The sequence below is a fragment of the Cyanistes caeruleus genome, chromosome 9 (genome assembly GCF_971803275.1).
Source record: "Cyanistes caeruleus chromosome 9, bCyaCae1.hap1.1, whole genome shotgun sequence".
NCBI lineage: Eukaryota > Metazoa > Chordata > Aves > Passeriformes > Paridae > Cyanistes > Cyanistes caeruleus.
In genome coordinates, this window is record NC_141709.1 from 20,287,189 (window position 1) to 20,298,187 (window position 10,999).

The following is a 10,999-nucleotide window of genomic DNA, read 5'->3' on the forward strand; positions in this document are numbered from 1 at the left end:
GCACCACGATGCTTGCAGAAGGTAGCAATAAAACTTGTAATCTCTTTATAAATTCCAGAAAAGAATTCACAGCTGTGTCTCATGACTTTCATGAAGGAGGCTGAGGTGTCAGGGCTGAGGTGTCAGGGGCATACACAGGTTCCTTCCCAGCATCTGCTGAGATAAAGGTCTCAGACAGAGATCTCACTGCAGAGAATTAATCATCCCAAGTGATCTCAGTAGAAACATCTTAACTTTAAAACTTTGGTCTTCAGAGTGCGGGATTTCCCAGAGGAGCAATGCATGTGCACTGACATCTGCTAAAACAAAATAACCAAGCTCAGAAGAAAGTTGCTCATGATTGCAAGGAGTTACTGGAGCCAGCTGAACCTGAGATTGCAGTCAGCTGGGCTGTGCCTGAGAAATCCTTGATCAAAGCACATGTCCAGGCTGTGATAATGGCTGTCAGCTGCTGTCTGTCTTAGTCTACAGCTTCACTGCACCTCGGAGACAACCAGCTCCTGCTTTTATCTGTGTTGTGGGACTGTCTTCCCAGAATGCACGCTCTTTGGTAGCTTTAGGTTTGTTTGTTTTCTTTTTCTACATTTGAAATATATTACAAACTCTTATTTTTCCAAAGGTGTTTTCTTTCATTATAATTAATAATCACAACTACATTTCCTTAAGGTTATTCTGTGTCAAGGGCGCAGGAACCCTTTGCCTTCCTGCTGATGCTTTCCCTCCCTCCCTGCTGTTTATGACCTGACAGAATAGTTTAGTGTCACTGATCTGTGGGCATTCAAAGCAGTTACCTAACCTTTGATTTTATTAACAGGTTTTTATAGCTGTTTTCTTGAAAAAATAAGAGAGTATTGATTAATTTTTCTTTTCTTTGCACGCAGTTGGGAGGAGAGGCCTGTTCTGGCAGGATGCTGAACATGCTCTGCCACACAGTGCTTTCTGTCACTTACTGTGCTTTCCAGGCTAGCTGCTGGAAATGTCACAGCATTAATTTCAGAATCCCCTGAGGTGCCTGTTGGCTTTGTCCAAAATCATTACTCATTCTCTGCTACGGACTCATTTTCTGTTATTAAAACACAGTGAGACCTTAGCTGTGTTTGCTGCATTACTGTTCATTTCTATTCTGCTCCATCTGGACTCCTACCCTTTGCCCCCCAGTATGTTATGTGAGCACCTTGCAGTGGCAGCTAGCTGTGTTCTTCTCTTGGGCATGCTTATTTCATGAGCTAAGTGATGCAAGGAAGCCAGCCACAACCTCCTCCAGGGATACTCCGCTGCTGGAAATTAGTTGCTTCTGCCTCTTGCTTCAAGTCTGTGATAGTGAAGTGGAAAAATCAATAGCAGAAAAATAATTAGACACGATGTCGTCCTTGCAGATAGGGAGGACTTGCAGGCAGACAGCAGATCATGTATGTGCCTTGTGGAGATGGAGTTATGATCCAAGAATGTGCAAATAGCTGCCCATCCCAGTGTTACATGCCTGTGATGGGGAAGAAGTGCTAAACCATCTCTAGACTTGATTAGCATCCAAACAAGAGATTTATCTCAGGGAGCTGGTTGGGATGATTTTTCTAGGTGAGCAAGGAAGAAACAACATGAATGGAATCTTTCTTTACCTTTTCCCTTCTGGGGGCTAAAAGAAAACTGGAGGGCTGGTGAGAGTTGGTGGGCTGCTCTGAGGAAGGGTCCACACATGGGCTCCATCCAGCAGCTGTGTGCAGAGCCTCAGGGAGAAGGACACCTCTTTGAAGGTGTCTACTGCCACTGTCTTCCCAGCAACCAATCTTCTCAGGAAGTAAAAGGTTAGCAGAGGCTATCAGCAGACTACTTTGGTGCAGAGACTTTTTCATAATTGCATTAACATCACTTTTCCTGTTGTTATACTTAAGTTACGGCTCCTAGTGTCAGCCTTGAGATGAAGCACTAACTCTTCTGCGTAGAACAAGCATTAAAAGCTAGCTGATACACTAATTGTAAAAGAAAATTAGTGCTGGCCACCAGCTATTTACTTTCAGGTAAGTTTGCTTATGTATTTTAATTCTTTTAACACTTTGCATCTATCCCTATTCTTTTGTACACAGTCAGCCATGAGTTTGCCACTGTCCTCTCTCACTGCCTAACCTGAAGCCTGCTTCTGTAACCCTCCTGTGAGTTCCCATGAGCTCAGATCTCAGACAAACAGGATAATTAAGGATCAGAGCAGAAAAATGGTGGATAAGATGGGCCTTTCAGGTGAGCAATGTGTGATAACATGATAGTGTTTGTACTGGTTTTGAGAGGAGAGCCTCTGGTTTCAAGGATGTATCCATGCAGCCTTTAACAGTGCCATGTCAAAATAAAAATCATTGATTAAAATTGTGCCTCATTTGTGCTGCTAAAAACACTTCTAGTTTATGCACACTGAAAACAGTAAATATTTAACATACAGGTTTACTTTTCCTGGTTTATAGAGAGCTCAGTGGGCCTGACAGAGCAGCTAGACAGATGTGTTTATAGCGCGTTCCTCGGGCAGGTACAATGCTGCAGTGTTTGGCCTGTGAGCTCTGCAGGGACATGCTTAAAAAAATATAAGTGTTCCATTTACATGGGGGGGAAAAAATTCCTGAGAATGTTTCTATTAATATTAGCTGGTGTAAAATCCCAGATTCTACATTTCAGGCCTTACATACTTCAAAAATAGAGGACTGGATGGTAGGGATGTGCAGTAGGAAGGGTTTCCTCACTCATGTATCCAGGGAAAGGGACAGTTCTTCTGGCAGGAGAAGATGGTTGTTGCTGAAATGCCCTTGATGAAGGTGGGGTGTGAAGTGAAGAGTTCAGGAGTGAGCAGAGCAGGGCAGCAAACCCTGCACAGGGGGAAGCATGGGTAGGTGGGACCAGGCCAGAATACAGTTTTTGTGGCTTTCCATGGACAAGGAGCTGGTGCTCAGGACCATGGCTGAGATCCTGGATGTTTATCAGGAGGCACATCTCTAAAAAGTGAACCAGCTGCTGTAGTGAAAGCAAAATGTGCAGAGCCCTCCCCACCACAGCAATAGGTTGGACGCACCTCCCACACATGAGATGCTGACAGGAATGGTTGGGTACCCACTTCCACGCTCAAGGTTTTTTTTATATGTTAATTTTGACATTGGTTGAGGTCTTTTCTGAGGACTAGCTTCTCTTCAATTCTGACATTAAGGATGATATATCTGGTCAAAATGAATGACATCAATTAATTAGCAGACATTGATTAACTGAAACAATTGACATTTGGGTTTTGGAAAGTTCCCAAGGAATGTGTAGCTGCATCTGCCTCTCTCTGGTTTCCTCAGAAGTTATCCTTGGTTGAGGAGTGAATTTCTTTCAATAATCTGATTAAATAGCTGGCAGCTCTTGAAGAAAAAAAAAGTAAACATTTAAAAGGAGATCTTGGGCTGATTAACTTCTCAGAAAAGTTTGCTGTTGAAAAAAAAGTAGAGCTAGGAAGCAGAAGCCTGTCTTAGGGCTAGCTGAGTGCTTTATGATTAAATATATGTAAGTATGTATAAAAAAAATTAATAGTCATCTCAGGCGTGTAAGAAAGCCAGGAGTCCTGTTGAGATGGTTTTGTTTCTCCCCAGCTTCACCTACCAAGGACATCTTTCCTGACTGCAGGTGACCTGCCATCCTGGTGACACATGGGGACAGGGCCGTCTCACAGGTACCTGTTCAGTGCAGGACAGCATCATCCTGCTGAGAGCAGCTCAGCACCTCTCCTTCCTGGGGCCTGCTAGCACAGGCCTGAGGAGCTGCCTTTACCTTCAAGCCCTGGCTGCAGCTCCCTTGCCTGTCAGCTCCTTTTGGGACAAAAATGCACAGACCACCCCACTGCCCAGGGAGCACCAGGAAAGGAGGGTGCCAAGAGAAGGGGGACCCTGGGTCGAGGACTGGCACTGTCACAGCAGCCTTCATGGCCATTGCACATCCAGGAGCAGGGGTGTAATAGCACCATCTTTTCTTTGCAAGCTGAACCAGAGCCCATTTTTTATTTATGGTCCTCTCACCCCTCTTTGCTGTGCATCAGTTGTGAGCCCTGACTCAAGAGAAGCCGGCTGTCCTTGACCCAAACTTGCTGATTCCAGCAGTTCTGCTGGCTGCTCCCTTGGAGCCACATTCCCTGCATTTATGACCCCCCTCCACCCACATCCCTTGATGCTGGAGTGGCACACAGGGCTGCAGTAAAGCAAAGGTTTGCCCCCAGGGGTAGCAAACAGCACATTAACCCTCTGTGAGACCTGGCAGGGTGGCTCTCAATGGGTTTTATGGACACTCTTGCCCAAGTATCACACATTTAGGAGGCTGCACAGTCCATGCACAGTCAGCTCCTGAAGGGCAGCTGGCACAGTGACAGTAGCCTTAGAAAATGGACGAATTGTCAGCTCCAGTCTGGATGTCACCATCATTTTAATGCGAATGGACTTTTTCCTGAGCCGGCCTCCTGTCTGAATGGGGAACACAGAAACATCCCAATATTTATGGGATTTTAACTAGATTAGTTACAAACCTATAAAGCAAAGAAAGAGACAGTTCATCCAGTATTGGGGAGGGGAGTGTTAAAAATGCCACCTCAGATAAAATATTATGGGAGTTGAGTAACTGTAAATAAGAACTTTGTCTATGAAATAGCTTCTTATGTGAGCTTGGGATGAGGGCCAAGAGAATGTCTAGGGCTCAGGGAAATTTATTAGCCCAGATCAACGGGATTTCTGGGACTCAGGAGATGGGATGGCAAAGAATTTGCCTGTTGGAGCCTGCACTTACTCCATTCATGCCTGAAGCAGGAGTTTCACTTTTAAAATTTTCAAGATGGTTCATTTGCATTTTTTATATTTTCTTGCTTCCCATTATAACTGCAGTTCTGACCTGGAACTTGGGAGAGCTGGGTTCAAGCTCTGGGTTTCCAGAGTCTGCCAGCATGGTCTTGGACAAGTCATTCATCTCCCTGTGCTTCAATATCTCTCTGTAGACAGGAGATAAATGTCATTGCCTGACTCCTGGGGATCTGCTGAGGACGAGGTACCTGAAGCAGAAGTGAGAATATGATGGGTGCTTGTGAACGATAGGAACATATGCAGAGCAGCTACAATGCACAGGCTGACCCCTCTCAAGAGGAGGAATGGTATTTTTGTGGGGAGCAATGGGTCTTCTTTCAGATTCCAATCAGTCATTTATGTCATGATTTTCACTAGTCAGGGACCTTTATTTTGTACCCTCTGCCAGAGCAAGCTGGCTGTCCTGATAGGGTCAATAACATCCTGATAATATCAGGGTTATCTTGCTATGGATTTATTTTTTAAAAGGGCACATGTACTTCAACAGCACACAATTTGGGAACCCACCACCTTTTATCCCCTCATTTTTCATCTCTGTGTTTCCCATTTACATCCTTCTGCTATTCTTTGCCTGTATCCAGTTTTCTGTCTGGGTTCTTCTAGATATGTCTTCCCTTTTGTCTGTCTGCTTCCACCTCCACCCTCACTTTCATATTTTGTCTGTGTTTTACTTTTCTTATGTTCTTGGAACCTGTCCTTAGCCTCTCCTATATATTTCCCTTTTACTCTCTCTAGAGCCAAGAGCTTTTCAGTAAACAGAGTCCCTCTCCCTTCTGACTCACTGCTCACTGACAGTGGAAAAATTCCATCATGAAAGTGATGTAAAAATCTCCCAGTTTAGAGCGCAGGGTAGGTTAGGATGACCTTGCTCCGCCTGTCACGTGAAGAGCCACAGAGCCTAATTCCTCAGCCAAGGCTTACCTGCCAGTGTATCTCTGACTCAGTGGGCCTTTGCTCCCACAGCAGTGTGAGCACCCCTGAGTGCTGTGGGGATGCTGCCCTGGATCCTCCCGCTCCTGCGCGGTGGCTGTTGGTAATGTACTTAGCCAAAGTGTGGGAAAACTCTCAGACTTGAACTTTGCTTTGTATTTCCATGCCATATGAAACTCATTGAATATTTGCCGTCCCTTCACATGGCTGCTGCTTGGATTGCACAGACATATGTGAAATCTATTTGGTCCCCTTTTTAATATGCTGCTTACATTATAAATACAAAAGCAGGCAGTGCTTCTGAAGAGAAATAAATGTAATTGTGGTGGTGGTTGTTGTTATAAATAGTGCAAAGGATTTAGAAGCTATTTAGTCTTTTTGGGCAAGATCCACAAGTGTTCTGTGTATTATAACCTTAAAGCTCTTGTATTTAGCTATTGAAATCTTCCTTGTTGTGGTTGGTCCAGTTTGCTCATTACTGTTTGGCTCCAGTGCAGAGTGAGGATGCTCTGCTCCCCACAGGAGCAGGGCTTAGGCTCCAAACCTGTGGTGTGCTAAATCACATCTGACCTGTACATGCACACAGCACCTTAATCATGCATTTGCATGTGCAACCAGTCTATTTGCATAAAGAGCCATGGTATTTCCACACAGGAATTTTTGAGGTTTGTTCCCAAATTTAGTGCTGCATTTTTCCTCTGCTGGAGGGAAATGCAAATATTTATTTATTGACAGAGCTGGAGCTGATCATTTTCCCTGTCCAGGTCTGAGATGTCTGTTCTGTCAGATGAAAACAAGTAGTATTATGATTTATTTTTAAAGTGCATTTGTTCATAACTGCATTTAAAACAATTAGTGCCTGCGCTCTGCCAGTCCCAGCAGAGTGCTATATATATATATTTGTGTGTGTATGTATATCAAAAGGGGCTGAACGCCCAGAAATTCTCTTGGCAGCCCTGCTGTCTGGTTAGAAAAGGAAGTGAGCCACAAAATTTGAACATTCAGTTCTGAGACTTGAAAGCTTTCTGGATTTTATTACTGACTCAACAGGGTTTTCATTATGTATGTGGCCAAGAGGAGAGGTTTACGCAAGAGGAACATATTGTAGTTGAATATGTTTGTAATTTTACACATTGTTAAATAATTGAGATAACTAGATGTCTCCTAAATGGACAAAATAAATTAGGTGTTAGTGGCAGTGTCATTGTGGCACAGGCAGTCAATAGGAAAGAGTGGCCGGCCCCATCCAAAAGCTGATTTCCAGTGCAGGGGGGACCTGATTCAGCTGCTGAGGGACATTTTGCTGTTGGTGTGAAGGAGAGCCCTCTTTCCCTCAGCTTGTCTTAAGGCCTCTTAGCCTGACTCTCAGTCTAGCCTCTTCTACTCCAGATGATAGCATCTTCAGCTTGTTTGTGTTGTTTTTTTTTTTTAACTTTAACTTTTAGTAGCCCAGTGCTGTTCAAACAGCAGTTTGAGGCTATGATTCTTCTGCTCTCATTTTCATGTTAGTTTTAGGAAGAAAAATATCGTGGGAAGCAGATTATCATGCAAAGAAAGAAGGTGTGGGATGCATGGAGCAAGCTGTAAATACAGACCAAGGCCATGTCCCGCCATCCTGGTCGTCTCCTGCGGCAGGGGATGTGCTGTTGGATCACACCCTGTGGCCAGTCAACTCTGCCACAAACCAGCATGACAGCAAAGTGAATTCCTGTCCCATAGACAACACGGTCCCAGCTAATTTTGCACTTGTTCATGTGATGGGTATTTATTCTTCATTGTCTTAAAAAGGTATTTATTTTTAAACCTCTGTGGTCTCTGGTGCCGTACAGTCTTAGTGCATGTGTTCTACTGTCAGTGGGAAAAGCTATCTATATGTGCCTCTGCATTTTACATGTGGGAAGCCAAGCCATAGGGAAAATAGAAGATCACTGGATAATTCAGGCTGGAATGCTGTATCCAGTCTGAGCCTCTCTCACTCCCATTTATGCCTAGTGTCTCTCTCGTGTGCACCGCTGTGATCAGTCTGGCTCTGCCTTATGGATAACACTCCAGAGGTGCCAGGGCTGCTTTGGGGGGGGTCTTTGCTTCTCCACAGCGATGCTCACCCTTCCCTCAGCCCAGCCACGTTTGCTGCTGGCTCCTGCCCAGTGTGCATGCATGCGGTGCAGGAGCTGTGCCTGCATCGCTCCTCACCCCTGCTGCAGCCCCGGTGCAGGGGAGTCACTGTGCTGTGGCTGCACCATGTCCTGCCACTGCCTTCAACAGCAAGCCCCATGGTCACTAAAACGTGCCTGACATCATTTTCTGTCTGTTTTAAAAATTATATGGCTTTGGGCACGTGACACTTCCAACATTGTAAACAGAGCTGGGTAACCTTTCATTTCTGCATCTGATCTGTTCTGTTTGTTTTGTCATGTATCTCCACGGTGAAACGTTAGTCTCTGTGCCCTTGCGAGAGATGAATGTGAAGCAGTGTTTGGTGCAGCAGCTGTTAGTCCGTGGCACTGAACCTTGTGCAGGTCAGCAAAGCTCAGTGTTTCCTTGCTGGCACTACATAATTAGTCTCACTGAGGGTAAGCACCATAAGCAAAACAGATCCACTTTTAATGTGGGAAATGCAGCGTGTGCCTGCCCAGCTGTGTGTACCAAACAGATGAGTTTACCAGCCTTTTTCCACTCACCCCTGTGTTGCTGTGCTGGGTGACCTGTGGCAGGACTGTGCAGTGGCTGGGATGCTTGCTAACCCTCACACCCACAGCAGGGACTGCACTGCTGAGCTTTCCGGGGATGCAGGAGGAGCTTGGGAAGCTAACAGTGCTGATGTCCAGAGAGGTAACTGGGAGCCATCATCACAACTCCCTCCTGCTCCCTTGCTGCCCTGAGCACTCAGGGGTGTGTGGTACATGCCCAGTATCTCCTGGCCCTGAGAAAGTTTTCATTTGTGGCTTCTAGTCTCAAGGATGTGGGCTGCTCCTGCTTCAGATTTAATGTTTATGTAAAGTTGTTATGCTGGCTTTCTTACTATAGGCATTTTTGTTAGTCACTTCTGCCTGCTCGTTTGCCCTCTATTTTTGAGTCCACTGCATCTATTTCAGCCAACCACGCAATGAAAGTATTTGTTTCCGAGAGATTAAGCCAGAGGCAGAGCCCAGGAAGGGAAGGTGAGGAGCTGGGGGAAGAAGATGTTGCCAATGGCCTGGGAGAGCTGATGGCCTGAGCCCAGCTCTAGTTAGAGGCTGGAGGAGGAATCCAAGGTGGGAATGCAGAGGGAGAGGCCATGAACACCCTGACCACAGACTGTCTCCTTGGTGCTCGTATGGTCTTCAGACACTGGAAAGTCCAGCCACAAGACACAAATCCATAGGAAATGAAGTCTCATTAGTTCTACTGCCCACAACTTGCTCATGGCTCCACCAGTGCTTCCAAGTGTTTGGTTTGGTAGAAGGGCTACTGGAAAATGGGCACACGTCTTCTCTGAGTCACCCTACCTTTCCACCTCCCCAGGGTCAGGGTGATTCACAGGCCAGGGTGCTGCTAGAGAAGGTGATGTCCAGCTGTCTGTCATCATGCAGGCATCCAGCCTGCATCTGGTATGCTGGCACATTGCAAGCCATCTGGTTCTCTATGTTTTTGCCAGAGATTTTACTAACCAGAAAAATGTGGCATTATAAGAAGGCTGTACTGGCTTGTTATTCATATCCTTTCCCTGGCAAGAAAGAGCCAGAAAGCATGTTTTAAATGTAGCCCATGGTCAGATGGTGTGGCGAGTGCTGGAAGCTTGGGATGGTCTGGCAGAAAAATAATTTCCCCTTTTAAAGCCACTGAGCAGTCCTTGTTCCTCCCCACTCCGGCTTGGCCACTCCGGCCGGGCATGGAGACGTGGCTGGACCCACCCCCAGTGCCTTCCAGCACCCCTGGGAGAGCCTTGCTCTGCAGTTTGAGGGAAGGCACTGCCTTGCTTTTGGCTGCCAGAGGAGAGAGAGTGGGGCAGGAGTTCAAAGGTGTCCCTTCTTCTTCCCTCGCTGGCAGCTTTGCAGCTCGTTTGTGTTGCAGAGAAACGGTGGGGGATGTTAATGTCACCGTGGGAGGATGAGCATCCACGCTGGGAACAGATCCAGCAGAGTTCAGCAGGGAAGAGGGTCAGGGTGCTGTGGATGGTGGTGCTGCCTCTTGGGGTTGGGCTCCTGTTGGGGTATTTCCTGCCACTCAGTCCTGCTCTTCTCAGGAGAGTGATGGGAGATAGTAGCACAGGACCTGGGAAATGTTTTGTAGCAAAAAAAATAAAGAAAAAATAGTCCTTCAGGAGTGTTGCTTGGGAAAAATTACCTGTCCGTGCTAACAGCAGTTCAGATTTTGTGGAGCTGAAAGCACTGCCAAGCTTTTTCCTCCTGCTTGTGTAAAAGTGCACTTCCACCTCCTGTCTCCTCCCTCCAGAAGCACAACAGCTCTGTGACACAGAGTTTTCCAAATGTGATACATTTCTCTAAAACTCCTTTCAAATGTTCCTAACAAGAAACCGTGCTACTCATTTTGCCCATGGTCCCACACGGCCACCAGCAGCGTGGGTGCACAGCACGGCTGTGGGCACAGCCCTACCTTGGGCACAGGGAGCTGCCAGCATCACAAACACAGCATCCCCAAAAGGTTGGGGAGGTGCCATCAGTGCTCTCTTTGCCCTGCCCGAGTTGTCCTGCTGCTCTGAGTGCTGTGCCCAAGGCAGCCAGCAGCTCATGGCCAGGCTGCAGCCCAGAAATGACACATCTGGACAGGGCGTGTGAGCAGCTCCTGGGGATGAACCCGTGCACAGCCTGGGCTGAGCCAGCCCACCCCTGCTTGCAGGAGGGTCCCTGGGAGGCTTTGAGAGGCAGGAGGGCAAAGGCGACTGGAGTGGCTCCGCAGAGCTAAGGAATTGGCCTGAAATGCTAATGCCATCCTCTGATGCTCCAGCCCTGTGACCTTTCCATCTCCCTATGTAAATAGGCTCCTTCCTAAACAGGAGGGCAAGGCAGTGCTTCACTATCAAATCTAGTCCATTAAAAACAAAATGATGGAGAGATTGACCTCCTCTGAGCCCACCTGTCAGTGTTTGCGGTTTTACTATCATATTTTCCAACATCTTCCCAGTGTTTTTCTCTCCTCTGTTGCTGTACACAGAGGCAGAGGAAACTTGCCTGTGCAGAGGAAAAAATGAACCAGGTTTTCTTAGATGTTCTAAT

General features: G+C 46.5%; 1 long non-coding RNA gene across 1 annotated transcript; it reads left to right on the forward strand.

Annotated features, from left to right (window-relative positions):
* Positions 1–365: 365 nt before the first annotated feature.
* On the forward strand, positions 366–9,763 carry LOC147651661 (uncharacterized). The gene is made up of 3 exons (XR_015290355.1): positions 366–560; positions 2,082–2,232; positions 3,603–9,763. It is a non-coding gene; the product is annotated as an uncharacterized LOC147651661 (long non-coding RNA).
* Positions 9,764–10,999: the final 1,236 nt, after the last annotated feature.